This window comes from Dermacentor silvarum, chromosome 1, assembly GCF_013339745.2.
Source record: "Dermacentor silvarum isolate Dsil-2018 chromosome 1, BIME_Dsil_1.4, whole genome shotgun sequence".
Classification (NCBI taxonomy): domain Eukaryota; kingdom Metazoa; phylum Arthropoda; class Arachnida; order Ixodida; family Ixodidae; genus Dermacentor; species Dermacentor silvarum.
Window position 1 is genome coordinate 390,357,032 of NC_051154.1, and position 25,367 is coordinate 390,382,398.

At 43.6% G+C, this 25,367-nt stretch overlaps 1 long non-coding RNA gene across 1 annotated transcript; it reads left to right on the top strand.

Annotated features, from left to right (window-relative positions):
- The first annotated feature begins 15,844 nt into the window (after positions 1–15,844).
- On the top strand, positions 15,845–23,827 carry LOC125942473 (uncharacterized). Its single transcript, XR_007465136.1, has 3 exons — positions 15,845–15,950; positions 19,115–19,213; positions 23,700–23,827. It is a non-coding gene; the product is annotated as an uncharacterized LOC125942473 (long non-coding RNA).
- The last annotated feature ends 1,540 nt before the right edge of the window (positions 23,828–25,367 follow it).

Sequence of the window (25,367 nt, forward strand, 5' to 3'; positions counted from 1 at the left end):
GCTGTTTGGTCAGGGAAGGAATCATTGTGACAGAGGGAACGGTGCTAGACAGACGCGTCTTCAAGGTGTCCTAGCTCTCCAAGAACGATGCCAATCCAAAGTCACAATATACCGGCATTCCCAAGCATACCAAAGCGCAGGAGCGCAGGATTTCCCTATAGGTAATATAGTCAGAAACTCTATGCAAATAAACAAGCGGGGCCAGTGTGGAGATCGCACACCGACTATTGTGTGTGAAAATTATCAACCGCAGTACTGCGTCACAACTGCGCAAAAACTGCTTAACTTTCAAAGGAAAGCCCGTGCGCGAGCTCTTTCACTCGAGGGACCTCGCCCTTCCTGTCGGAGAATCGAGCTTACACGCCTAATCACCTATGCTTCAATCTCAATGCCCTAAACGCGACCGATTACAGCACGTGACTTGGGTATCTCATCTAATGCAGAGCACTAAAAACTGCCCCTGGAGAAACGCAGCGCAGTAAAAAGGCAAGAAGGAAAAAAAATGAACCGACGATTACGATACTCCCTAAGGCGAATTTTGAGTGCCGCTGTTTAGGTATTTTGAGTTCGCGATATTTCACGGCAAAGAATTTGATTCTGAACAACAGGGTCCTCTCGGTGGCGACGCTGAGCCTCTGCTCGGGCTGCTCGTATAGCAGCAGCGGCAGACGAACCACTTTACCTATTGCTTCGTTCATTGTTGGGTGATTCCATGTAAGATTGAACAAAGGATGGCTGGTCGACCTTTTAAATTTAGTTCAAAATTTTATATATTGTTGCCTGATGAGTGGAAAGAAGAGATCCGCAATTGGTTTTGCTGCCAAAAAATGTCAGTTTCGCCCTAAGGGCGAAGCAATGAATGCGATAGCACCAAAGCAATGTCATACGAAGTAAGGTAAGTGGCTTTGGTAGCAATATGAATTGTAGCAAACATCAGCTGATTAAGTAAGCAGGTGTGCTGCGGCGTAAGTAGACCGACATGAAGAGACTCGATGACCACGAGAAGGCGCGTGTGAAACGGTGGTGTTGATGAGAAGCGCTTCCCGTGGGCAGCGCGTGGGAAGGGACACACCTGTAGTGCTGCACTGCCGATCCGGGCAGCATTGCATGTGTAGTGTGCGTTGGAAAATGTGGCCCGACTATTACTAACTCAATGAACAAGCGTGGTGTGAGCGCGCACAAACATGAATAGATCACACTGAATAACTGCAGACAACGACCGTCAAAACTCTGGCAGCAAGCGGATACGCCGCAGCGGCGAAGGTACGTGCGGTCTATCGCTTCAACGGAAACTGAGCGGCGAATGCACGGCGCATAAAGGTCAGAGCCGTGTGGAGATAAGAGACGGTGCCAGCGAGCGACGAGCGCGGTTGTTGGCAGAGTGGAAGTGCGCCCCCACCACGGTGGAAGAATATTTAGGTGATGACACTGCGCGCGAGCGAGCGTCCAGATTATGTTCGGCCGCGCGCGGGCGCACCGAGTAGCTCTGCTGCGAGCAGATAGAGGGCGCCGCGGCCAACGGTCCCAGCTTAGCGGCGCCGACGGCTTGGCATTCCTCTGCCTCCGCTAAATTTTCGTTCGTAGTGGAGTGAGTAAATCTCAAAGCGCGAAAAAAAAATCGTGATTTCACATTAAAGTGATAAGTGTACCAGGCTTCGCTAACATGAAGGTTCCTTGTGCAGGGCGTGGATGACGTGAACACGGATCAATCGGGCAGCACTCAAAGCCCACTGAAGTTACCCTCGCGCGCGCAATTTGTTTCGTCCGGTATAGCCATTCATCCAAGCATAAAAAAAGGAAAGCGTTAGCCCACGTGCTACCCCTCGATCAGAAGAAAACAGTGACTGCACCAGAAAATGTATTTCATGCTTATCGCTGCTTCCATTCACACTCCGAAAACCGTTCAATCATCGTTGCGCGAATTCAATGTGGCCACGATATAAATTAAGAAATGAAAAGGCGCAAGCTTCCGATATGCAATGCACTAAAGTAGAGTGGCTGTTCATGGCTAGAACTTAAGATGAGAATGCACATCAGCCATGTAAAAACTCTCAAATGGGAATTTATTAGGCGGGACGAAGGCAGGCGTCTATCTTGAATTAGAGCATCACTACCACAGTTTACTGATGAAAACCTGAGCAAATGCTTTTTTTATTCCAATTCCACGTAACATAGACCGTGTATATTATTCATTGGGCTTTCGTCCATTGAGGACTGAGTGACTCGAGTCTTGCAGGATCTAAAAAAGAAGAGGTAACTTTCTTTTTTCTTAAATTGCATATGAGAATGTGCCAATGTAAGCGTATTTGACAATGCATGCTACAGCCTGTCCACAAACACACTTACACCCACCACACAATAATCCCATAGACCTTTTTTTTTGCATAGACACAATACGAAAAAACTTGTGCATGAAGCAGCTCGATAATTTTAATAGGTGATAACCATCCCAGAAGCTTGCGGTCTCATACACTTCCACAATGGAAAAATGTATAAAAACATGCAAGCGTGTAATATACACCGCACACGTATTGTAAAAAAATTCAGTAGCCAGGATGGAACAAATTTGAAAATCAGGCACGCCTCTGCACAGAAAACAGCAGTATTTTACAGGGTGCACAAATATTTCAAAATATGCAAATGTCACGTAGCTGGACAGAACCATAGTAATGTTGTTGCCGTCCCTTGGAGATACTCGGTTATTTTTTACATTTCGCCTAATTAGATAATTAGTCGTATTTATTGATAAACTTCTCAATTATTATAATTAGATTAAAAGTGTCAATGAGAAAATTGTAGAGCAACATCAAAGACTCCTGATAAAGCTTTGTATTGCTCAATACGCGCTACGTAGAAGTGTTTTTCCGAGCATGAAAGAAGCTCACGAATACACGCAAAGTGCCTCGCGCCGCCAGTCGCGCGGCAATATTGCTGTATTCGCGGGTTTCGTTCACGTTCGGAAAACACTTTTTTGTATCACGTATTGAGCAACAGAAAGTTATATTGGGAGTTTTCCACGCTGCTGTGCAATTCTCTTTTTCATACTTTTTATCCAATTATAGCATTAAAAGAGTCGATTAATCAATTATGAAAATAATTATGTAATTAAGCGGAATAAAAAAAATAATCTGAGTATCTCCAAGCGACGGCAGACAACATTACCTTGGTTCTGTCCAGCTACGTGACATTTACATATTTTCCAATCTTGGTGCATGATAGTAAACCACCCAGTATATATCTTTTACATGCAGCAAAATTTGCACAAACTACTGCGGCACACAGGAGGTTCTCTCTTCCGCAGCGGCTATCGAGGTTTATTTGACCGTGTGAGGTTCTTTGGACAGTTTGGAAATAAGGTGGGAATCCTTTTATCGAGCGCTCCGCGTAATATTGCCACGTGTCTAGCGCGGCGATGACGACGGCATAAGACACATAGGCACTTATGAAAAACATAGCAAGAAGAAGAGGAAGAAGCAGTGACTAGCGCGGGCTATTTTAAAACCGTCCGTTCTTGTTACTGCCTCTGCCGACAAGTGCGTTTCGTTTGTCCCTCGAGATTTCGACGTCGTGACAATATGCCATCGATATCGTATCCTCCGAGAAATGGCTGGTGCAGACATGGTCGGTAGGCGTTAGAGTTCGTTCTGCCCTCAGATTTGCACGGCGCCACTGCTCTAGACGACCGCTGTCGGACGGCGCTTTGAATAAAAGCACACGCTCCGCACAAGTCAGGTATGCAGAACTGCAGTTCGGAACGAAGCACTTTATAGCCATTTCAAACGCCCCTCAGAAGGGCGCTGTCACCTTCGTCGAGGGCCCATGGCGACAATACCCAAGCACAAGCTCATGAAACGAACGCGAACAAAAATCGTGCCTTCAAAACAGCGCAACCGCACATGCAAGCAGGCGAAGCAGCGGCAGCACGCGCATCGCCGCCGAGGCTGGGACCGCATACCGCAGCGCCCTCTACGACGGCGCCGAACCAGCTGCAACCAAGCCGAACATAATCTGGACGCGAGCGAGCGGCGCTTTCGCGCGCGTTGGGGGGAGAGTGTCAGCACCTCTCCTTATTCTTACACCGTGGCCCCCACCCCCCGCTCCCTCCGGCGCTGGCTTCCCGCTTCCTTGCTTGCGCGTGGGAGATTGAGTGCGTTCGCTCTCCGTGATAGCGCGCGTCCCCGCACGCTTCCGCTCGGGCATACGGCACGCGGCGAAGATTTATCTATAGGGAACCTCACGGCGACGGCGACGGCGACGACGACGACGGCGACGCCGACGGCAGAAATCCGGTTGAAGTGTCCATATAATTGCTATCGCAATAAAAATTTTTGGAAGCACCGCGAGTCAATAATGAGGAAGAGGTGGAGTGCCGGGCTTACCAGGTCTGCTGTTTTGGCCAAATTTGGTTATGAATTACACAAAATATATTAAAGTTAGGTAGCTGAAATTTCTTGAAATAAATATATGCATGTTTTTGCTTGTGTTCAGTTATTTATGGTTCTTGTGGGTAGTGTATATGTTTTTATAAGAAACTTCAAATTCGGCCCAGGAAACGTTTGTTTATCTACTTTTCAGGTCCTTCTCTCAAAAAAGGCTTGTGGTAGAGCGGCAACAATTCCGCATTACGTTTTAAGCATACTTATTTACCAAACTACTAAAGCTTATATTTATATAACTTTTCAATAAAGAGATACTATTGGGCTAACTTCAAGAAAACACCGATCAATGAAAACTTCTGATGACAATTTAAAAAGAACCACCATTTTTGATATTTATTAAACTTTGCCCCTCTTATTCTCCTCCACATCAGCTTTCATAATCATTAAAACATATTGCATAATTTTGTTTCATTCGCTGTTACAGCCCGTCGAATGAGACGCTTACGCAAGGATAGGCAATTGTTGTAGATCCGACTTCTTGCCCGCTAAGTGTTTATAATGCAGGCAGGATTGTATTTCTGTTTCTTGAAACGCCAGTAGTACCAAAATAGGTGGAAAGTATGAACGTGGCACCCCAGTGGTGAATCAAGATGTAGAATGCCAAGGGAAACAAAAGCAAAACTATAGGTAACCGGATGCGCGTGCCTATCTCAGATGACGGCAGCAGACTGCCTGTGCCATAGAGTTTCTCACTTTATTACCTAGAGGGAAAACTGGCGCTGCTGCGCTGTGGTATCCGTGGGAATGCCGGTATATTGTGCCTTCGGATTGGCATCCTTCTTGGAGAGCCTGAACGCCTTGAAGACGCGCCTGGCTAGCACCGTTCCGTCTGTCACAAAGATTCATTTCCTGTTGAAATAGCACGTAAAAAACTGATTTACCGTTATTATTACACAAAAACATTTTTGTTTAATTTTGAGGACTTACTATTGGACTTACACGTCGCTATACACTATAGGACTTACACGTCGCTATCAGTATTTATGCGTGTTCTGGGATATTAAGTTCCTCCACTACTGATTGCATTCGCCTAAAGGGCAATGTGCTGATAATGGAATGCAAATGAATGCTGAGTGAAGGCCATCAGAATTTATTCTGTGGCCAGTAATGTTCTCAAGAGCGGCAAGGCAAAGTTTATAGTTGGCGCAAATGACACAAACCTATCATGCTGGGGATAACATTTTACCCAGCACGGTCGCAAGGTGTAGAATTTTGATAGGCCAATGCCATAATCAGGATGGTTGTCTTTGTATATGCGGAATGCCTCTCTAATAGATCTCTGGTCATGAAACGCTTTGTTACTAATAGTTTTCCTCCATCGATCGTAACCGACAAGACATCCTTTCTGTTAGGGCTTTGTCTCGAGCATTCCAATTCGTCCTTCGTGTAGTACTCACGTGCCGCAGATACGCACGCAGGGTTCACCTTGTGCCTGGTGAAATGATCCGGTCGGTACCACACACCGTGATTTTCTTACAATTTCCTGGACTTGTTTATTTGATACATCGATGCTTCAGGAATAAGCTTCTTAATCTCATGTTTAGCTAGTGTTGATGGCAGGAGAGTGAGAAGTTGATAACGTTCCTGAGGTGTCGTCAATGCTGCATAGGCTTGCCGAAAGCTTTCGATCCACTGCTCGCAGAAGGAGCACTTTCCTTCGGCTGAATTTCCCGACGGATCACATTGGTTGTACGCCCGGCGTATCTTGTTGCGAACATTTTCCGCTACCGCCTTCTGCACCTCACTTTGTTTTCTTTTGATGTAAGTAGGCCTGTCCCTACTTCTCACTGCACCTGGACGTTTCAAAGGGGACACGCAGGTAGTCGCAATGATCTGGTTGGCGACGTTGATTTCTGCTTCAGGGGGCATAAAAATGTCATCGCTCAACTGTGTGTTCCGTGAGGATATTTCATTGCAGAAGTAGCGAAAGCACGGGTAGCACAAGTAGTCCTTCTCTTTGGCAGTTACTGATGTTTCGTATGTTAAAAGTTTCTCCAAAGTGTTAACGTCTTCGTCGGTAACTGTGCGAAAATTTCGCTTCTTTTCAATGAGCGTGTTGTGCTTAGAAAGGTAGTCTGCACAATACACTCGCTCGGAGCTTTACTTTGCCGCCATGAGACGCACAGGAACAGTAGAGTAAGAGCAAAGCGCAAGCACTATCGGTGTCGAATGAAGTGTGAACAGCAGATCGATTCAGGCTATCTCCTGACAGACCGTCTGCTGTTCAGGCCAGAGTTTCTCACTATAACACCTAGAGGCTAAACTGGCGCCACCGTCTATGCGAGTTTATTAAAGGGCGCCGTGCCCTCATGGGAATGACGGGATATGTGTCTGCGAGGCTTGTGTTGGCTGATGTTGTACGAGGCTTCGCCTAAAACTTGGATATGGCTACACAAATAATGCGTTCTTAAAGTAAAATCTACATAAAAGGCTTTCATTCACCCATATTACCTATCTCAAACAGCAGAGCAGGCAAGCGCGGCACTCCACCTCTTCGTCATTATTGATTCGCGGTGCTTCGAAAAAATTTTTGCAGCAAAACCAATTGCGGATCTCTTCTTTTCACTCCTCAGGCAACAATATCTAAAATTTTGAACTAAATTTAAAAGGTCGACCAGCCATCCTTTGTTCGATCGTACATGGAATCACCCTTCTACACTTTTTTGTGGGCGCCATCTGATGACAGCTGTGGGCACTAAGTGTAATCAGCCATGGCGTCCAAGATTAACGGTGCCATACGACGCAACACATGCAAATCTCTCGTGCCATTATCCACACCGATGCATTGCACTGGAGGAATCAGCACCACACGGGCTGGTAATCATAGCCACGCTATTATGGCCCAACGTTCTTGCACTTTGTACGTGCTAACTGACCAGATAATATCCACCAGGAATGCTGTGGAAATTTGCATGAAAATCGCAAGTGCAGTGCGACAGTTTCCAGTAAGATCCATTTCGTTGACAGAGATACTCGTGGTACTTCTCTCATAGGCTGCTGCTTTATTTTTTTGCTTTCACAGTGTCAGCGGCGTCAGATGAACACAATGTTGCCTCTTCACCGCCTACCGCAATTTCTGTGGCATCTAAATCGACGCTGGACGAGGACTTTGCAAGATTGTCTGCGTACAATCCCAGTCCGATTTTCAGGCCAACGCTGGATATACCTCACCGCTTGAGCACCATCATGGAGTGCACAGAAACCAGCATCAAGGGGAGCACAACAACCGCACTTGTGAGATGGATTCTTTTGGCTCTTGATGTGTCAAACTTCCTTGCATTTGATCACTGGCAGCTTACTGCTATTTTTGTAAAGTGTACAAGTTATTGCATTATACAGGTAATACCATAACACATGGGGCAGAAACTTGGAGGTTATGAAGCTTGAAATTAAGGATTGCACTATCATCCATGAAACAAAAGATGTTGGACGTAACGTTCAGAGACGGGATAGCAGCAGTGTGGACTAGAGAGCAAAGTAGGAGTAGCCGATATTCTAGTTGACATCAAGAGAAAGAAATGAAGCTGCGCAGGTCATGTAATGCATGGAGTGGATATCCGGGCGTCTATTAGTAACGCATCGGGTGCCAAGGGCAGTGAAGTCCAGTGAAAGACGCTGGAGAATTAGTCGTTCAATGAAATTGGGAAATTTGCAGGCATAACATGGAATCGGCTACTGCAAGATACGGGTAACGGGAGGTCGCTGGCAGAGGCCTTCATCCTGATGTGAACCTGAAAAAAATTATGGAGTTTTACGTGCCAAAACCGTGATTTGATTATGAGGCACCCCGTAGTGAGGGACTCCGGAAATTTGGTCCACCTGGGGTCTTTAAGGTGCACCTAAAACTAAGCACACGGGTGTTGTCGCGTTTCGCCCCCGTCGAAATACGGCCGCCGTGGCTGGGATTCGATCCCGCGACTTCGTGCTCAGCAGCCCAACACCATAGCCACTGAGCAATCACGGCGGGTCCGGCTGTGAACATGAAAATAGGCTGATGATGATGAATCTATTACACAACCTTCGTACTAGCAATTATAAGCTTGTGCATGGAGTTTGTGCAAATGTTGCACACTAATACAGTAGTTGTAAAGTTCTAACCATGTTATGCAAGCATACTTCTCTAACCTTATATTATCTTTACAAGACCTATGTGTTCAATATGTAGTATTATAAGTGATACTGATAAAGTTACAAGTAATACCAGTGGAACACAATCAGATATCAAAAGATCTGGACACAATTTTGATAAAGGGCTTGTTTGCATCACCTTGTAAAAGATGCCTCTACTACAGTGAACTGGATGAACTCGTTCACTCGATTGATAGGAATATGGATACAGTAATATTTATTGATCCTTTGAACTGCTCTGGTGGTCCCGTCAAGTCCTCTGTATTTCGATACAAAAAACCTCTCTCGACTTTGAACTCCAAAAACCACACAAACCACACAACAGTTATTTCGAACAAATTAGCAATCCCATACGCCGCTTTTTGTACAAACCGAAGCCAATAGCGAAGGTTCGATGCGTCGCTAGCTATCGTAACGTCACGTGTCGGAAAAAATAATAAGGAAAGAACCACTGAAAGCCAAGACCAAACTGGATCTAGCAGAGCATCGCGTGTCCTTTTTTTAACCGGCTTAAAAGCAACAGTTAGGGCTCAAGCCGCTTTATCACGTAATTTCCAACGTTGTGCAGACGGGAGTACGGCACCATCTAAGTGCCACCCTTGTCGACTCACCCTCGCACGTTTTCTCTCACACCCACTGAAAACGGTACTAGAGGTGCAATCTTATCGCACATGGACTTTATGAACATGAGCCCACGCTTCTGCCAGCACATGTCATCATGCACTGACAGAGGAAAGATAAGAGTTTTTCAATGCAAACCCAGCGACGGTATTGGTTTTGTGTGCTGTACCACATAATTGATCCGGTGCTATAATTAAAGGGCTCTCCCTTGTTTGAACTTTGTTTTATTCAAATAAAATTCCAGTCCCGATGCAGTTCTAACTAACCAGATTCTTCTGTATATTGAGCAAAAGAAATGTATTGCTGTGTGGTAGTGCAGTAATCTTGAATCAGTTTTAGGGCCACTCCGCGAACTCTGTAGTGTGACAGTTTATTAAGTAGAATGGTGTGTTCAATGGAGTCGAAGGCTTTTATAATATCCAGGAAAACACCAACCGTATATAGTTTGTTCTCAATGTTACTGAGGAGTTTTTCTTTGATCTTTGCAAGTGCTATTTCAGTAGATCTGTGTTCACGGAAGCCAAACTGTTGGTCCATAAGGGCGCGATTTTTATCTAGCAATTTAGTTAGTCTGCACTTTAGGAGTCGTTCCAGCACCTTTGAGAAAAGAGGTAGTATGGATATCGGTCTGTAATTATTTAAATCAGCGACAGGGCCTCCCTTATGCAATACAATCACTTTGGCAATTTTCATAGAATCGGTAAAGATGCCATTTGCAAAAGCACTGTTACAGATATGGCATAATGGAGTCGAGACAGCATCAGCAACAGATATGATTGGTGCTGCCTTTATGTCATCAGTCCCTGCTGCAGTATCCTTTTTCAAAGCCTTAAGAATGGAAAACACTTCTATTTCGGGGCAAGGTGATAGGAAAATGGATGACTCGTAGTTTAGAAAACTTTCAGATGCCAGTAATGAAACAATAGAGTGGGATGACCCACCAGCAAGTAAAAAATGATCATTGAATTTATTGGTCAAGGAAGTTTCACATTTCTCAGTATCATCGAACGTTAGAGCATTCGGGTTTGTGTTATACCGGGTTCCGTTTAACCTGCGAACTGCATTCCATACTTTCTTTTGATTGTTTGTTATCGTACAAAACATATGTTCATAATACCTGCTTATAGCTGTTTTGAGGTCTGAAGTCAAATTATTTCTACTTTTTCTTGTATTCACTTAGTATAGCAGGATCCCTGTCAAATTTGTCACGTTTCTGCATTCTTTTATACATCTCTTGAGATACCCATGGCTTCCTAGCTTTCTTGTAGGTCCTTATTTGTTTATTAGGAAAGCATCATCATAACACGACTTTATTATGTGAATAAACGTATCATACGAAATATTCGGATCATTTTCACTATACACTTTAGACCAGTCTGTGTTCTCTATAACTGAGTGAAAAGCACTCATATTATCATTGTTAAAGGGGGCGACAGAAAGAAAGCTGACATTAAAAACGCCTTCTTTTGTTTTCATGTCGTGATAAAAAACAAAATACGGGCAAATTATCGCTTAAATCGGAGGTGAGAATTCCCGAAAAAACATCATTTGGATCGTGGTTCGTTATGCATATATCAATGATTCAGAATTTGGCGTTATTCTGGTTGCGAAGAAATTGTGTAATGCAATATAAGAATGCAGTACGTCAATAAATCGTTGAGTGTGAGCAGAAGGTGATAATAAGTTAATGTTCATATCGCCAATCAAGACAACTGGGAGGCTCAGATCACAACCATATTCCAATATTTTGATAATAAACTGAATGAATTTATCAAGATCACCTGAAGGGGCGTGGTACACTGATGCAATTAGATATTTACAACATTTTACAGCAACACATTCAGAGGAATGAGTAACGCACGAGAGTTCAGACAGCAGCTCGTAGGACAGATCGTTTTTCAAAGAAAATGAAGTACCTCCACCACGGCGGTGTTTACGATATACACCTTCACATTTATAACCATCAAAATGAATAGTATCGTCTGCACTTGTGAGCCACGTCTCAGTAAACGCAACAACTTAAAATGTCTGTTCTAAAGATTCTAAATAAGTTTCAGTTTCGATATATTTATTTTTCAGGGTCCTTGCAGAGAACTGAAAGATACATAGCTTGTTATCTTATTTACGGCAGAAGTAAATAAAGAACTGTTAAAGTAAGCTGATGCGCTCGTACCCGCCATGAGAAAAGAAAGTTATCTATAATGCCCAGAAGGAACGAGAAAGGCAGCGTATCAGACTTAAATCAGCTTCGCACGCAATACGGATTGCACGCTTTGCCTGAGCCCTGTGCACGAACAATTTGCCATCCCTATGCCAAGCGAATTGGTAATGCTTTTCCTGACATCGTAGCTTCATTTCCTACAGAATATTCTTATTTTCTTGCGTCAGATTATCAAGGAAGTAAACATTTGATTTCCTAGCTTTCAAATCACTCTTTTTTGTCATCCATTCGTCCCGCGTGACACGGGATAAAAAACGGACGAGCACTAAAGGTTCTTTGCCTGCTTTAGGTGGAAGCCTATGCATACGTTCAACGTCTGCTCGAGATAGTTCAGCAAGTTGCAGTGTTTTCGCTAAGTTGTTTACTTTGTCAAACAGTACTTCATTGTCACTATGCGGAAGTGCATGAATTTCCTAATTTTGGTGACTGCTATACTGCTCAAGTTGGTTAATTTGCTGTCGCAGTTTTGGAATTTCTTCTTTGCCGTTGTTTGCCTCAGCTTCTTCAGCCTTTTTTTTCAAACAGCTATCTCTGAAGAATGTGTTTCCATTGTAGCCAGCACTTGATCATACACATCCGAGAAATGCCGCACAGTTTGCTCTAATTTGCTTACTGTGTGCTTCAGCAGCATGAGTTCTTCAACTTTATTCATAATGGCAGGTAGTTGTGTCAACTGCGTGTTATTTTCAGACAGCATCCGTTCAACTCCTGAAGCTTGTTCGTGTTTCTCTTTTCGCATGCCAGCGGCCATTTGGGCCGCTAATACAACACACGTCTGACATGTCCAATTATTCTTCATTGCGCGATCTTGTGCCTTAAACGCGGTCTTAGTCACACCTGAGCATGCACCGAGGTGGTAACTAAAGCCGCAATTTGTGCACATAGGGTACGAGCCTGATTCTGGAAGCTTGTCATTGCACACTAGACAAAGTACAGACAGAGGCATTTATAAAAAAAGTGCATCAAAGTACCATTAGAAGCAGCAGTGGTGGTGGCAGGTAGCAAGCAGGAATTCTAATAAAAGTTACATTTTGCATCAGCACCAACCTGCAAGTATCGAAGAACTTGGCTACATTTTCTGCGATGCCGCTCGCCACCACCGCCGCAGAGCAAATTCGCCGATGCCACGGGAGCCTTGTTCTTTTAGGGTAGCTCGACGACGTCACTGCTGGATGTAATCGTGGAAGGATTCCTCTGTCAGCGCCGATGCCACGTGGGCGATGTTTCCAGGAGCTGATAGCCGCAACTTCAAGAATCTAAGAACTTGGTTACACTTTCTGCGATGCCGCTCGCCACCACCACCGCAGAGCAAATGCACAGCTGCACATATGTACAGCTCTACACTTTTAATGGTGTGAGGTACGATGACATATGCTCCGCAGGTTTAGTTACACCATTTGCAACATATACAAGTAATCATGAAGCAGTGCGTCAGTTTGAAGCCAAAATTTTGGGTTATCAGTCATCCTTGTCGTCACGCGAAGCTTAGTGAAACACTGCATCTTTTCTGCGTGAGAGTGCGCTTACAGCCCGTGTTCTGACCTGCTGTGTATGAAAAGAAACACCGCTCCAAGGGGGAAGGGGAAGAGCTGTGCATGGAACACCGTGGTATGCACTGCTCATAGAGGAATGAATTATTATACTCGCAAGCTTAAGGCAGTGCCGCTTCATCATACAGCTCTAAACAGCCCGCCTATGGACTCACGTCTGATAATTCAAGGCAGACGTAACGAGAATGATCAATAGCTGCGCATACTTAGCGTATGCTGTCTGATGCAGATTTCAAACGTATCATGACAGATGCACACCTTACTGATTGCCTCCACGGACCAAAAGTGGCTGTTCGCTCAGCAGTCCTGGTGACAAATTCTTTGATCACGTCTTCTAAATTAAGCAGGGCGCTCCTTTCCTTGTGAACATGCAAAGTGAGTGGCAGTGTTAGCCTCCTCTGCATTGTGCAGTTCCACAAGTAAGTTTTAATTCGGCATAAGTGCTGTATGAGCATTCTCCCGAAGCTACAGCTGCAGGTAGAGAAATAAGTTGCATGCATTTGAGGACTTGGTCTAACAGCTCACGGAATTATTCAAATTTCGCCTGAAGAGTCTTTGAAATGCTTTCAGTTGATAGAGACTGGACATTGGAAGGAAAAAGTAAGAACTGCGCCGCGAGCTGGCTTAGATCAAAATTGGCAACGTGCACCCCTTATGCCACGTTTAGGTCATCAGCCGAGAGTTGTGTTCCTATGGCGGCATCAATCAATGCTCCTTCTAATTTCATTAGCTGCTCCATACGAGGCTGATGAAAGCACCGCCGCGTTTCGCTCGTAATATGATCGATCGCCTCAATGTATTCTTTGCGCCATGCAGCTTTGGGGTCAAGTGCAACTGGCGGGAGAGATAAGGTGAACATCTGAAACCTCCTTGATGTCTTTGTAGGCCTTCTACTGCGACGCCTGTTTAGGCCTAGTTGAGTTGCAACAGCGGCCATGCAGTCCCACATCTCCTGAATCTCAATTTCAGACCGAAGGCAGGACATTGCCTTGCACAATCTCTCTGCAGCTTCTTGCACACCTGCAGCGTGAATCGTTGAGCGTTGGAGGACCCCTTGCTAGTTCCTCGCACAGACCAAAGGGAGCTATAGAAATATTTATTCCCAACATTTCACACTTTCCCAGGAGTGTTTGGCATCCCTTCAAAACAGCTTTGCTGTTGCCTGCCATCAAGCGTGCCTCTTAAACAATCTCACTCAGTGTTTCTATGACCCTGGCGTGGTCCTCAGTGAGCCTTTTCATCGACTTTACCCTGACTGTCTACCTCGTCAGGCACAGTGGCAGAATGCTGTCACTGGCATTAACTCAGACTCATCCGATGGATCCCCTATTGAGCGAATAACAATAGACAAATTACCAATTTTCCACTTATTTGATTCAAGAATGACTTTGGAAGGATCTTTTACGGTTCTCAAAGCATCATCAGTGATTTTACAGCTCTTACTAGTTTTCTGCAATACAGGATCATTATTACAACTTACATACAGAGATCTTGTCTCAGAATCACTAATCATTTCCTGAACTACTGCAAAATGGCCAGACATGTTAGCTGCCCCATCACAGCAGTGGTCACGAATGTTGTGTTAATCAAGGCCAAGGTGCAAAATCGTATTTTCACATCCTAGTAAAAGACGAGAAGCCCCGTGTAGAGCACAGATAACAGCGCTTTATCTGCGCAGTCAACGCGACATCGTTGTCACGTTGTCTGTTTTTCCACCCGCGTGCTACTTCAGCGTCGTCTTCGTGGCCTGGCACATGTGTTTCACTGTGTTGCATTGGTCACAATATTCAAGTGGCTGGATAGGTGCGAGCCTGTTAGGCATGAAAGAGTTCCTGTTTTCATTTCTGATGTTTCTGTAGTGAGTTTTCACATGGAGTCTACATTCTGTGAACTTGACAAAACTTACTAAAGAATTGAAAAATCTTAATCTTGCAACTGTACACTTTTTATGATTCTGAAGTAACAAGTTTTCAATGAATAACATTTGTGCCTGAAAGGGTTAATATTACTGGGATATCAAAGAGGTTCTGCTTGTAATTTCGATAGTTTTCGCGCGAGGTAATGTACATGCACGGAAGGACACCCGATGATACTGCGCAGTCCTTGCATTTGAGAAAGCGCTTCAAACTTTCATCTGTATCTCTTGCCATCCGGTTAGAAACGGTAACGCACACTGGGAGAGTAATAACCGTCTTCGTTAACAGAATCGTGGCATGTGCCATGGATTCCACCGATAAATAATTTCAAATATCTCTTCAGAGCAGGTAACGAGAGCATCATCTGGATTTCCTTATTTCTGGCGCTTTGAATGAAACAGCACTGGCAACGAGACTGAAAGATCCTACCGATTCCATTGTTCTGTTCCGCCTCAGGAATCACCAAATTCCTCATGATAGAAACACAATTGCAACTTCACCATGTTTAAGTTGCATGAACCGTCTCGCTACTGCCTGATGGACTGGGCTATCTTCACTCTACATAGCCTCACCATATGACATGTTTCTTTCACTTCCCATACACCTATGAGGGAAGTGGTACTTTCTGTTAAAGTTCAGTTTAACCGGTGTTCGCAGAAAGATGGGTTCCGTTAGCCAACTAAAGTTGACACCACTGTTCTGATTATGCGGCATTTCCGTTTAAGCAAGTTTTGTTTATTCGGAGTCCACTGCTTTTCATACTTACTATATTTGTATTCAGTAAGTATTCGAAAAAGTTTATCTTTGCCCACTTCTACTAATAATTTAATTCATGGTGAAATTCCAAGTGTTCACCATCTATCTCCCTTGCTGATGTTTTCAACCACTAGGTTAAAAGGGAGCATCCTACAATCAGCTGGCGAAGAATTTGGATCTGCTAGCCTGTCAGATAGCAGCTCTTACAGCCTTCTCAAGCCATTTGAGCTCAAGTTCTCCTCGCCCGACTTTTAAAAGTACAAAAATCCATTCAAGGACTGCCCAGGGGGCTACAGATTTCCGGACATCTCGCAATATGGTAAGTGTTTTTAAAACATGGGTGACACCTGTAGTGTCAACCCTGTTGTGTAAACGCGTTGGGTCCATGCCAAATGTTGGTCATACTGGAACACAGGTCACAGTATGACCACCATATCTCATTGTAACTCATTACCTCCTATATTGAAAGTGATACTGTATATTATGTACTATTGACATAATGTGCGAACACACAGATGATTCCGTGTCATTAGGGCTAGCCTTTTGTTGTGCTTTTTTCTCCATAGAGATAGTACGCTAGAAGCCCTCTAATATTAATGTTTACCATGGGACTGCTAGAAGAAAATGTGACACCCGGTAAACTGTTGTGCGAACATGCTGCAAAATATTCAAACACGCTACGATCGGCTCAGCTTCTAATGCCTTTTCCGACTAATAATGCGGATGTGGTCTTGATGGGTACTGCCTGAAATACAGTTAAACCTCGATACAACAAACTTCAATATAACCAAATTCTCAATATAACGAACTAAACTTTTCATAACCTCTTGTCCTTAGAACACATGATTTAGAACCTGAATATAACGAAGTGTGTTTATACGCGATTTTTTATAATGAAATTTCAATGCCGCCGCAAAAGAATACCAAGCGAATAAAAGGAAACTTCCGCGGACGCAGATGGTCAGATGATTGAATTACAAGCGGCTCCTTGCGAACGCACCTCTCAAATCGCACTGCGCGACATGAGCGACCGACGAAGTCACGTATAAAGTCCAAGTGCGATAAGATACTACCACGCCCCGTGCACTGTGTGCTTCAGGTGTGAGTGAAAGCGTGTCAGGGTGCGACAGGAAAGGTAATGGCGTCACGAGAGTGCCTTCCCGCACTCGCTCGCTTTGCTCGTGCGGCCTTGATTTCTGGCGCGGATCTCGGCTGTGGCTGCGCATAGCTGTAAGTGCGGCTGAGGCTGAGCGCATACGCAGGCGCGCACTCCCCCTGCTTAGAGCCTTTCATGGAGCTTAGCAGGTTTCCCTGGGACCAATATGCCCTAGAACCCCTGCTCTAGTGGATGTAATTTTCACCTCCGTTGAAAAAACCTGATGTGACTCCATGGCTGCTAGCTTAGTATGCAAAATACCAAGGCTTGTTTGAATATAAATTTTTTTGTTAGAAGAAAAATTTAAGCTAATAGTAATTACTGCCAAATAATGTCAAAGTGAATGGTTTGAATACTAGTTGCGGAATTACATAAAAGCTTGACACAAATGCCACATAATAACAAATTTGGATAAAATAAAAAATAAAGTGGTTCTTTGCTTGCACAGCATAAAATAGATTTCTCTCTTGAACAGGTTTACTATCAGTGCTGTTTGATATATTTTCATGTGAAAACGCAAGTTCACCATTCTTTTCATTTTCGTTCATTTAGAGGCTTTTGTTGTGCCTCAGCCTATTTTGTAATGTTAACGTGATAGCGTTTAGGGCCAGCAGCAGAAAATCTGGCCTCAGCAACCGGCGTGTAATTGCGGGTGGCGGAGAAAATCATCCAACCACATCGACCGCACTGGCCCACCACGTGATTCAAGGATTTGGTGAACAAAAATTGAATTTCTCACAGTGAAATCCACCAAAAAATGGTAAAGTACAATTTTACCATTCGGCGTCGGATTCACCGTCGGATTGTTTACCAATAGGCGTCGGATTGTAATTTGAATGTACGAGAAAACCGAATGCTCCTTCGAGAGAACTCAAACGTTTCTACCAGGCCTGCGCGCGTCGGGGCAACAGCAAACAATTATTAAAATAATAAAAAAGGTGCTAGGGCCTTCACATTTTAATATAAGACCACTTATACTGCCCCTGGAAAAACGTCTTTCCAGCAATGCATTTCAGTTTAAAGGGAAGCCAACTTTAAGGGGATTGGTGTAAGCTTGGCATTTGTAAGCTGGCTTTCCCAAGTTCAGTGTTGCAGTGAATGAAGTCTACTTGCCGTATGCGAACGATGCGATGCGAACGGGTCACGATAACGCTATCGCGTTCAACTCTTAAAGGCGAAGCTTAAGCGTCCTCCAATTTTTGTGATGGTCGAGCACACGAGAGCTTTTTAGTTCAACGATTAATGTGATGCTGCAAAGTGCAATTTTGACTGTGTCATCTGGTAGCTTAGGCTGCGTTGCACAAGTTCATTTAGATGCTTTCTGTCTACATGCAAGCCTAACCTGTTCCATCTAGTAAGTGCGCAAACGGAACTTCATAGGCACGCTCTCTGCTTTTGCATCCCTCAGCCTACCTCGTGTACACAACCTGACATGATCAGTCATGGGCATTAATTTTCCGCGTCGGTTTGCCGCCCGTTGTCATACCTACATTTTCCGTCAGGTCTTACCAGCCGTACACCTCTCAGGTAGTTGAGAAGCGATATGAGCAAAAGTGGGAGCACGGGGGACAACCTGAATGGCGGCTTCTTCACAGCTACCATTTTTAATGGCCTCGTGCGTGGAGAACCTGCACAAAAGTCGAACAGGGCACCTTAAATAAGCCGTTCAAAACTTTGGTAATCGTTATACATTGGTTCTATAAAGAAGGTTGTGGTGCTCTTGGATCGATCTTTAAATAATCAAGCAGGTGTACTAACCAAGTCAGTGACTGTAAATGAATTGGTCTTTGGCTTTGCTTGTCAAGCTTTGGTGTGAACAATTTCATGGCAACAGTACTTGCTGAAACTGAAACTTGTAATTGATTATACATGTCTTTAATATATATGCACTTCAAAACTTTTGCACTCCTCTAAAACCTAAAACACTGATATATAACTGATGTTTGTTGGGAGCAAAACACAAAAGAAAACGCAACCTGCCTGTGCATATGCCGTTGACATCAAGAAATACATCAGGAAGCAGCTGCATCTCACAATCGAACAATGTGATAGAAGCTTCAGGTTCAGAATTATCATGACTGGTGTTATCTTGATATTACCGTTGTTATCAGCTCTGATGTCAAGTATGTATGCGTTCAAACTACGTTTCTGCGTTTCTGACATTCGCATACAATTCTCAAAGATGAAGTACTGTGCACCAGTATGAAACATTTAAAGGTGACAAAAGCCATATTGCAAAACAACCTCAGCAGTCTGTGTCCAAAGCTGTTCATGTCTAGCGATGAGCTGCTCCCTAGTAGTTTTATTCATTTTGTTTCTTAATTCAGTGGACTCCTCGCCAGAGTTTACACCCCCACCTGTGACCTCGAGAACTGATGACGAAATACATGTCGCGATCCGCTTGCCAGACTCGCCAGCACATAACAGTGAGTATGCCAACTTGGCTGCATGTATGTATGCATGTATCCAAGCAGACTGACATGTTACATGTTCTTGGTTTGTCAAATAAATGCTCTCATCTCACCCTGCCTTGGTTAGCAGTCCATGGCGTCTCATTGGTGATGGTGTTTTGCTGCTGCAGCTACCAATGTTGAGGGTTCGATTCCAGGCCCCCATGGCCGCATTCCAAATGGGACACAATAGAAAAGACGCCAATCTGCTTATTATGCAACTGAGTGCAACTGAGCCTTCAACTTTAGCATCTCTAATTGTCCCGGCATTGCTTTAGGATGTTGAACCAGATTGTTCATTATAAAAGTAACATTTCCAACCAAACATGTGTAGTTTATTAGTTGTGGCACATTGGGGCCACCTCTTCTCCTTCCTTAGAAGTTAAAAGATGGATGGTGGTGGTGTGCAGTTGTAGTACAGAGAAATCTTAATATAATGAACATGAGGGGACAGCAGCAAATGGTTCGTTATTTTGAGGTCGTTACAGTTAAAGCCCCAGAATTCACCATTCCACCAATCAACCCATCAGTTGTCACGGTATGAACTAGCATTCCCGATTGGCAGTCAGCCTCTTGAATCTCTGCTGGAGTACGTGTATCTGAGTCACTTACTCGCAAGGGATCTTGATTGTGAGAAGGAAATTCACTAACAAATAAAAGTGGGTTGCAGTGCATTCGGTAGGCATCGCCAGATCGTTATCGGCAGTTTACCGCTACCCTTGAAAAAAAAGTGTGCAATCATTACATTCTGCTGGCACAGACATGCAGAGCAGTAACATGAAGGTTAACAAAGAAGCTCGAGAAAAAAATTACGAATCATACAAGATTGATGGAACGAGAAAATATGTGAAGTGTTAAGAGAGAAGACAGTGGTGTGGTTTAAAGAGCGAATGGGGTTAGCGAATATTCTACAGCTGACATTAGGAATAAGAAATATGCTTGGGCTGGTTACAAAATGGGTTATAAGATGGTTACAAAATGGTGCTAAGAGAAGGGAAGCGCATTTGTGGATGGCAGAGAAATAAAAGATGTGCAATAAAGTTGGGAAATTCGCAGCCATAACATAGGGTCAGCTGGTGCAAGACGGGGGTAGCTGAAAATCGTTTGGAGAGGTGTTTGTCCAGCAATGGACGTAAATATGGCACATGAGTTTGCGTCATATGCAATGAAGTCTCGTATGTTTATGAAGCAAAATGTGATGCAGTTATTACATAGCAAGTGTCTCAGCTGGGAACCTTCTTGCTGCCAACTGAGTGAAGTGCCAAATCTATGAGACAGGCTGTCACGGTGCACTCCTTGCATTGAAAAAACTTAAAGTGGAAAAAACTGCCCTAAACGTGGTACGTCTCACACTGGATACACAGCGATGCACAAGTATAGCATCATTTGACATACCCTTCACTCTACAGGTTGTTCTACCACACCTGTAAACGCTCCCGAATTTTTCGTAAGGTTTAGGAACTTCGGCTCGATCTACGATTTTACCGATGTTGCGTGAAGTTATATGACAAATTAATTCTGTTCTCGGAAAAGTTGCGAAGTTAAAATATGGAGCAGGGCAGCATTGCAAAACAAGCATTCAAAAACTAAATTCTGATCATGCCGACATTTATTCCGTCCTCTTGTGTTAGCGCAAGAGGCCATATGTGAGAGGGGTATACATGCTTCAGACAGGTTTAAGATGAGTTCCTTAAGTTGGCCAAATCGTCAAGAGCAATGTCATTGCAACACCCACTGTGATATTTTGTGTGCGTTGCAAGTCTCTGCTGTTCCAAATTTGCTTCTGCTTGTGTTCTGTCTGAAGGTAAATCATGGTAAATAATGTGTGAATGTGGCTACGAAATATGTGTGCTCGAGTAATACATTTACAAAACTCTTGCTATACACCCCCCCCCTGCTCCTTGTTATGCACACAGGGATTCTGATGATTTTTAAATGCTCGCTAACAATAATGCTTCCTCTCCTTGTTCTGTTGAATCTAGCGTCCCTCAAGGTTCCGTTTTAGGTCCACTACTATTCCTGATGTATATAAATGATCTTCTTGATAATATTAACTCTAGTATAAAGCTATTTGCAGACGAGTGCGTTATCTATAGCGAAATAAATAACCCTAATGCTACACTTGTCCTTCAATCTGACCTAAACAAAGTATCTGAATGGTGCAATAAATGGGTAATGACGTTTAAAATCAGTAAACCAAGTACATGACATTTTCGCGAAGCACTACTGGCTCAATCTCTTCCGATTAAAGAATTAATGGCATCGGACTGGAGCGCGTGTCCAGAGATACAAGTATTTATGGATTTACATATTAGATGCCTTGTCAAGGCATACTCACCTTGACTACATCATGGGTAATGCAAATCGCACTCTCGGTCATTTCCGACGCAATTTTTTCCAAGCTCCACAGCGCCTAAAATAATGCTTTACCAAACTTTCGTTCTTCCGAAACTCGAATACGCGCATACACTTTGGGATCCGTCTCACTGCACTCTCATTCAATTAATAAAATCCCTTCAGAATGAATCATCCTGTTTTATTATGTTAAACTATTCACGTACTGCTAGTGTCTGACAGAAGAAATCGTCACTTAACTTTCCTAGCCTTCAAAGTCGGCGCAAAATCTCGCGCCTTTGTTTATTCCACAAAGTGTTCCATCACGGTTCATTGAATCAGCAACTCATTCCGCAGCCAGTGTACCTATCCTCCCGTATCGGTCACAGTAATAAGGTAGCTGTTCGTCTTTGTTGCACTGATATGTTCCTGCATTGTTTTATGCCGAGAACCTGTTCCGAGTGGAACCGCTTTCCCTCTTCCATCGCCACCTTAGCCGATGCATCATCATTCAAGACCGCTGTAACAGGTCATCTTTTAAAATGACTCAAACTTTTATGGGTTTTTTTGTTTCTTTTTATTTTCCGGCTGTCAGTGTCTGTTTATCTTATCGTTAACCTTATAGGCTTGCATGTTTTTGATTGTTTGTAAACCATGTACCCACTCCCTCTGTAATGCCCATTGGGCCCTGAGGGTGTGATAATAAATAAATTAATAGGTTGGCAGGTACTATTGTACATGTATAAACTATTCTGTAGAAAGCGTTCTGGATAAAAGAGGACTGTACCGCAAAATGCTAAAAGTGATACTTTTATGACCGCAGCTTTGATTATTGTTTATTGTTTGTTATTGCATGTACAAAAAACGGGCTCACATATTATGTACAGCATCAGGAATTCCCAGAGTAAAAAAACTACTTGCATAGTTTTTAAAGCACCGCCTGCCAATTAGAAAAAGTATAGATGCATCATTTTTCTTTGCGCTATACCTTTCGAACCTCCAAGAAAATCGTATACTGATCGGTGCTGCGAATAAGGATGCAAAATTTCCGTAAATGCTGAGTGGAAGCAAACTTTTCCCCCTTGTTCGTTCAGAAAACTTCCAAAATTTTGAGAACCAGCCGTGGTTTCTTACTGGTTATGGTGTTGGGCTGCTAAGCACGAGGTCTTGGGATCGAATCCCAGCCACAGCAGCCGTATTTAGATGGGAGCGAAATGCCAAAACACCTGTGTTCTTAGATTTAGGTGGACTATAAAAGCCCCACGTGGTCCCACTTCGGCATGCCTCATAAGGAGGCCGTGGTTATGGCATGTAAAACGCCCTAATTTAAATTAAATTTCAAGAAAAAATGAAACTTCATTAAATATATTTTATATCTTATTATTCCTGCAATCAAGAATAATTATACTTAAACACATGCAATAATTCCGCAAAGAATATGAAGACAATGGTATGAACACCTTGTTCTGTTCTGCAAAAGATGGCTAATTTAATAACAGAGAAAAAGTTCGCTGTGTCAGTAACTCTCGCTAGGCACACTCCAATTGAAATTGGCCACGGATTGCTTCCATATTCAGATTTGATTGCATGTGGACAAGCTTTCGAACATGTGTACTTGAGAGTCTGGTGCAAATATTGTTATGAACATTTCAAACACAGACAGTTTTGTTCACAACTGGCAGGTGACAAAGTTCTCTGCAGCAGCCTTGAAGCTATTCGGTGTGAGCAGCTAATTAGTGCAAAGGCCCTGCCACCAGGTTGGTGGTTTCACATATTTGGCGAAGTCCCAGACACGAGTCCGGAACCAAAGCTCGGGTGGCGTCCTGTTATTCCGCCATCTTTGAAAGCTACACTGCGTTTTCAACATGAAACTGAAAGCGTATAATAAGGACAATTGAAAACTCTGCTGCTGTTTTCTTGTCGTCATCGCTTCTAGAAGTGTATGGTGCAGAGCAGCATACGTTTTATGTAGAACTGCATGTAGAAATTTTAATGATTTTTTCTACACTTTCTCTGTGCGGAAAAAATCGCAAAGAACATTTTTCCCCGAATCCTGTTCTTTTTCGCAGCGCTTACATCTCTAGCTGTGAAACAGAAATGTCACTTGGTAATATATCGGACATTGCAGCGAACGCGCCTGAACCATGTCGCAGTGCTGAAAACTTCAGCCTTCCCTGTTCTGTGACCCTGAGGAGGCGACGAGCAACAAAGAGCATGTCTCCTCTTGCCTTCTCCGAATTCTCACCGATAAATGCGACAAAGTAAGTCGGAAATGTTACATTTTTAGACACGCAAGAAGGGAAATACTGCTGAATCAGTCTAGGTGTGTAGAATGTCTTTCTGAAATAGCCGACGAAGAAGTGAAAGATGGCTTGAATGAAAGGTAGCAGTGTCACTTCTAAACTGCTGAAGCCCTACATTAGACCTAAGTTTCACAAAGTGGATTCTAGTTATTTAAATAAATGAAAAACTTCGTTAAGTTCAAAACACTTAACATGTGCAACTTTCGTAATGTTTGTTCAAGAGAAAAAAGATTTTATTTTTGCCTCTGTGGACTAAGGAATTGCTAACAAGGGCTGCACAAAGATATCTATTTCAGATGGTCTGACAGATCCACTGGCAGTATCTAGTAGAGATGACAGTGTGCGATGTCAACAACCTGCAGCGACTATTATTGTAAAAAGAAAACAGTCCTCCTTTAACCAACATGGCAGTCCGCTTTTAATGTATAAAGATGAGAATAACTTTACAAGCATTTTGAACAGAACGGGCTTCCTGTGATTTTTTTACCCATGTTTTTCTCCTGAACTTAATTAGTAATTAATTGTGAGCCGTAGAGTTGACCACTTTGAGCATTTCAGTGCATTAGGATGTATGAATTGGTGTTCGGGGATTGAAAGCCATGTCTGCCAGGACAAGTTGCATGTATACTAACGCCGTTATGTTTGCAGGCTATGTACCCGTAGTCATATGCACTAACTCATCAGTACTCGCTGATGCCTCTACAATTCATCACCAGCACTCACTCCCGTTCATAGCCACTTCTGTTCACTCTATACCTATACCCACTCACCCTCATACTTGCGTGAGCTTCCACTTACTGCCACTCATTCAGATACATATTCGCAACCACTCACAAGTCTCTCATGCTGATACAGTAGAAACTCATTGATACGATTTCCCGGCGCCAACGTTCACGATCGAGAAGACACAAAACGACCCAGTAGTGTTAGGCTTAATTTTATCCATTTCGTGTGTTCCCGGAAAACACGATATTTCAGCACCAACACTCAATATATGGCCAAATTGCAATTGTATGATACGTTTACCGGCCGCTAGGTCTCATGTAAACTAGAAAAGGCGCGTGGCTATGGTGTTGGGCTGCTAAGCTTGAGGTTGCAGGATCAAATCCCGGCCACGGTGGCCGCATTTAGATGAGGACGAAATAGGGCTGTTAGAAACGTTCTACAGGCTTTTATTAGGTGATAACATTTCACATTTTGCTCCAGTGGCAGCGCCCACCAGCTTGATTTTCTTTCGGTTTTCCTTCGCCGTTTTAAGACACTACACAACAGTAAAACAACGAAACGCTTCTAAAGCCACCAAAGCCCCACCAGTTCGATGCGCGTCGGCGCCTCATACTGCAACGATTTGCGCATCGGAATAAAAAGGCGGAATAAAACATTCTTACCAACTTCCTCCGTGCAAGCCTGCGCTTTGAGACTCTTGGCATGTTAGCTGCATCAGATTGCAACAGTTCACTGACAGAAACTGAGCACGTGCATGTTCTGTCTGA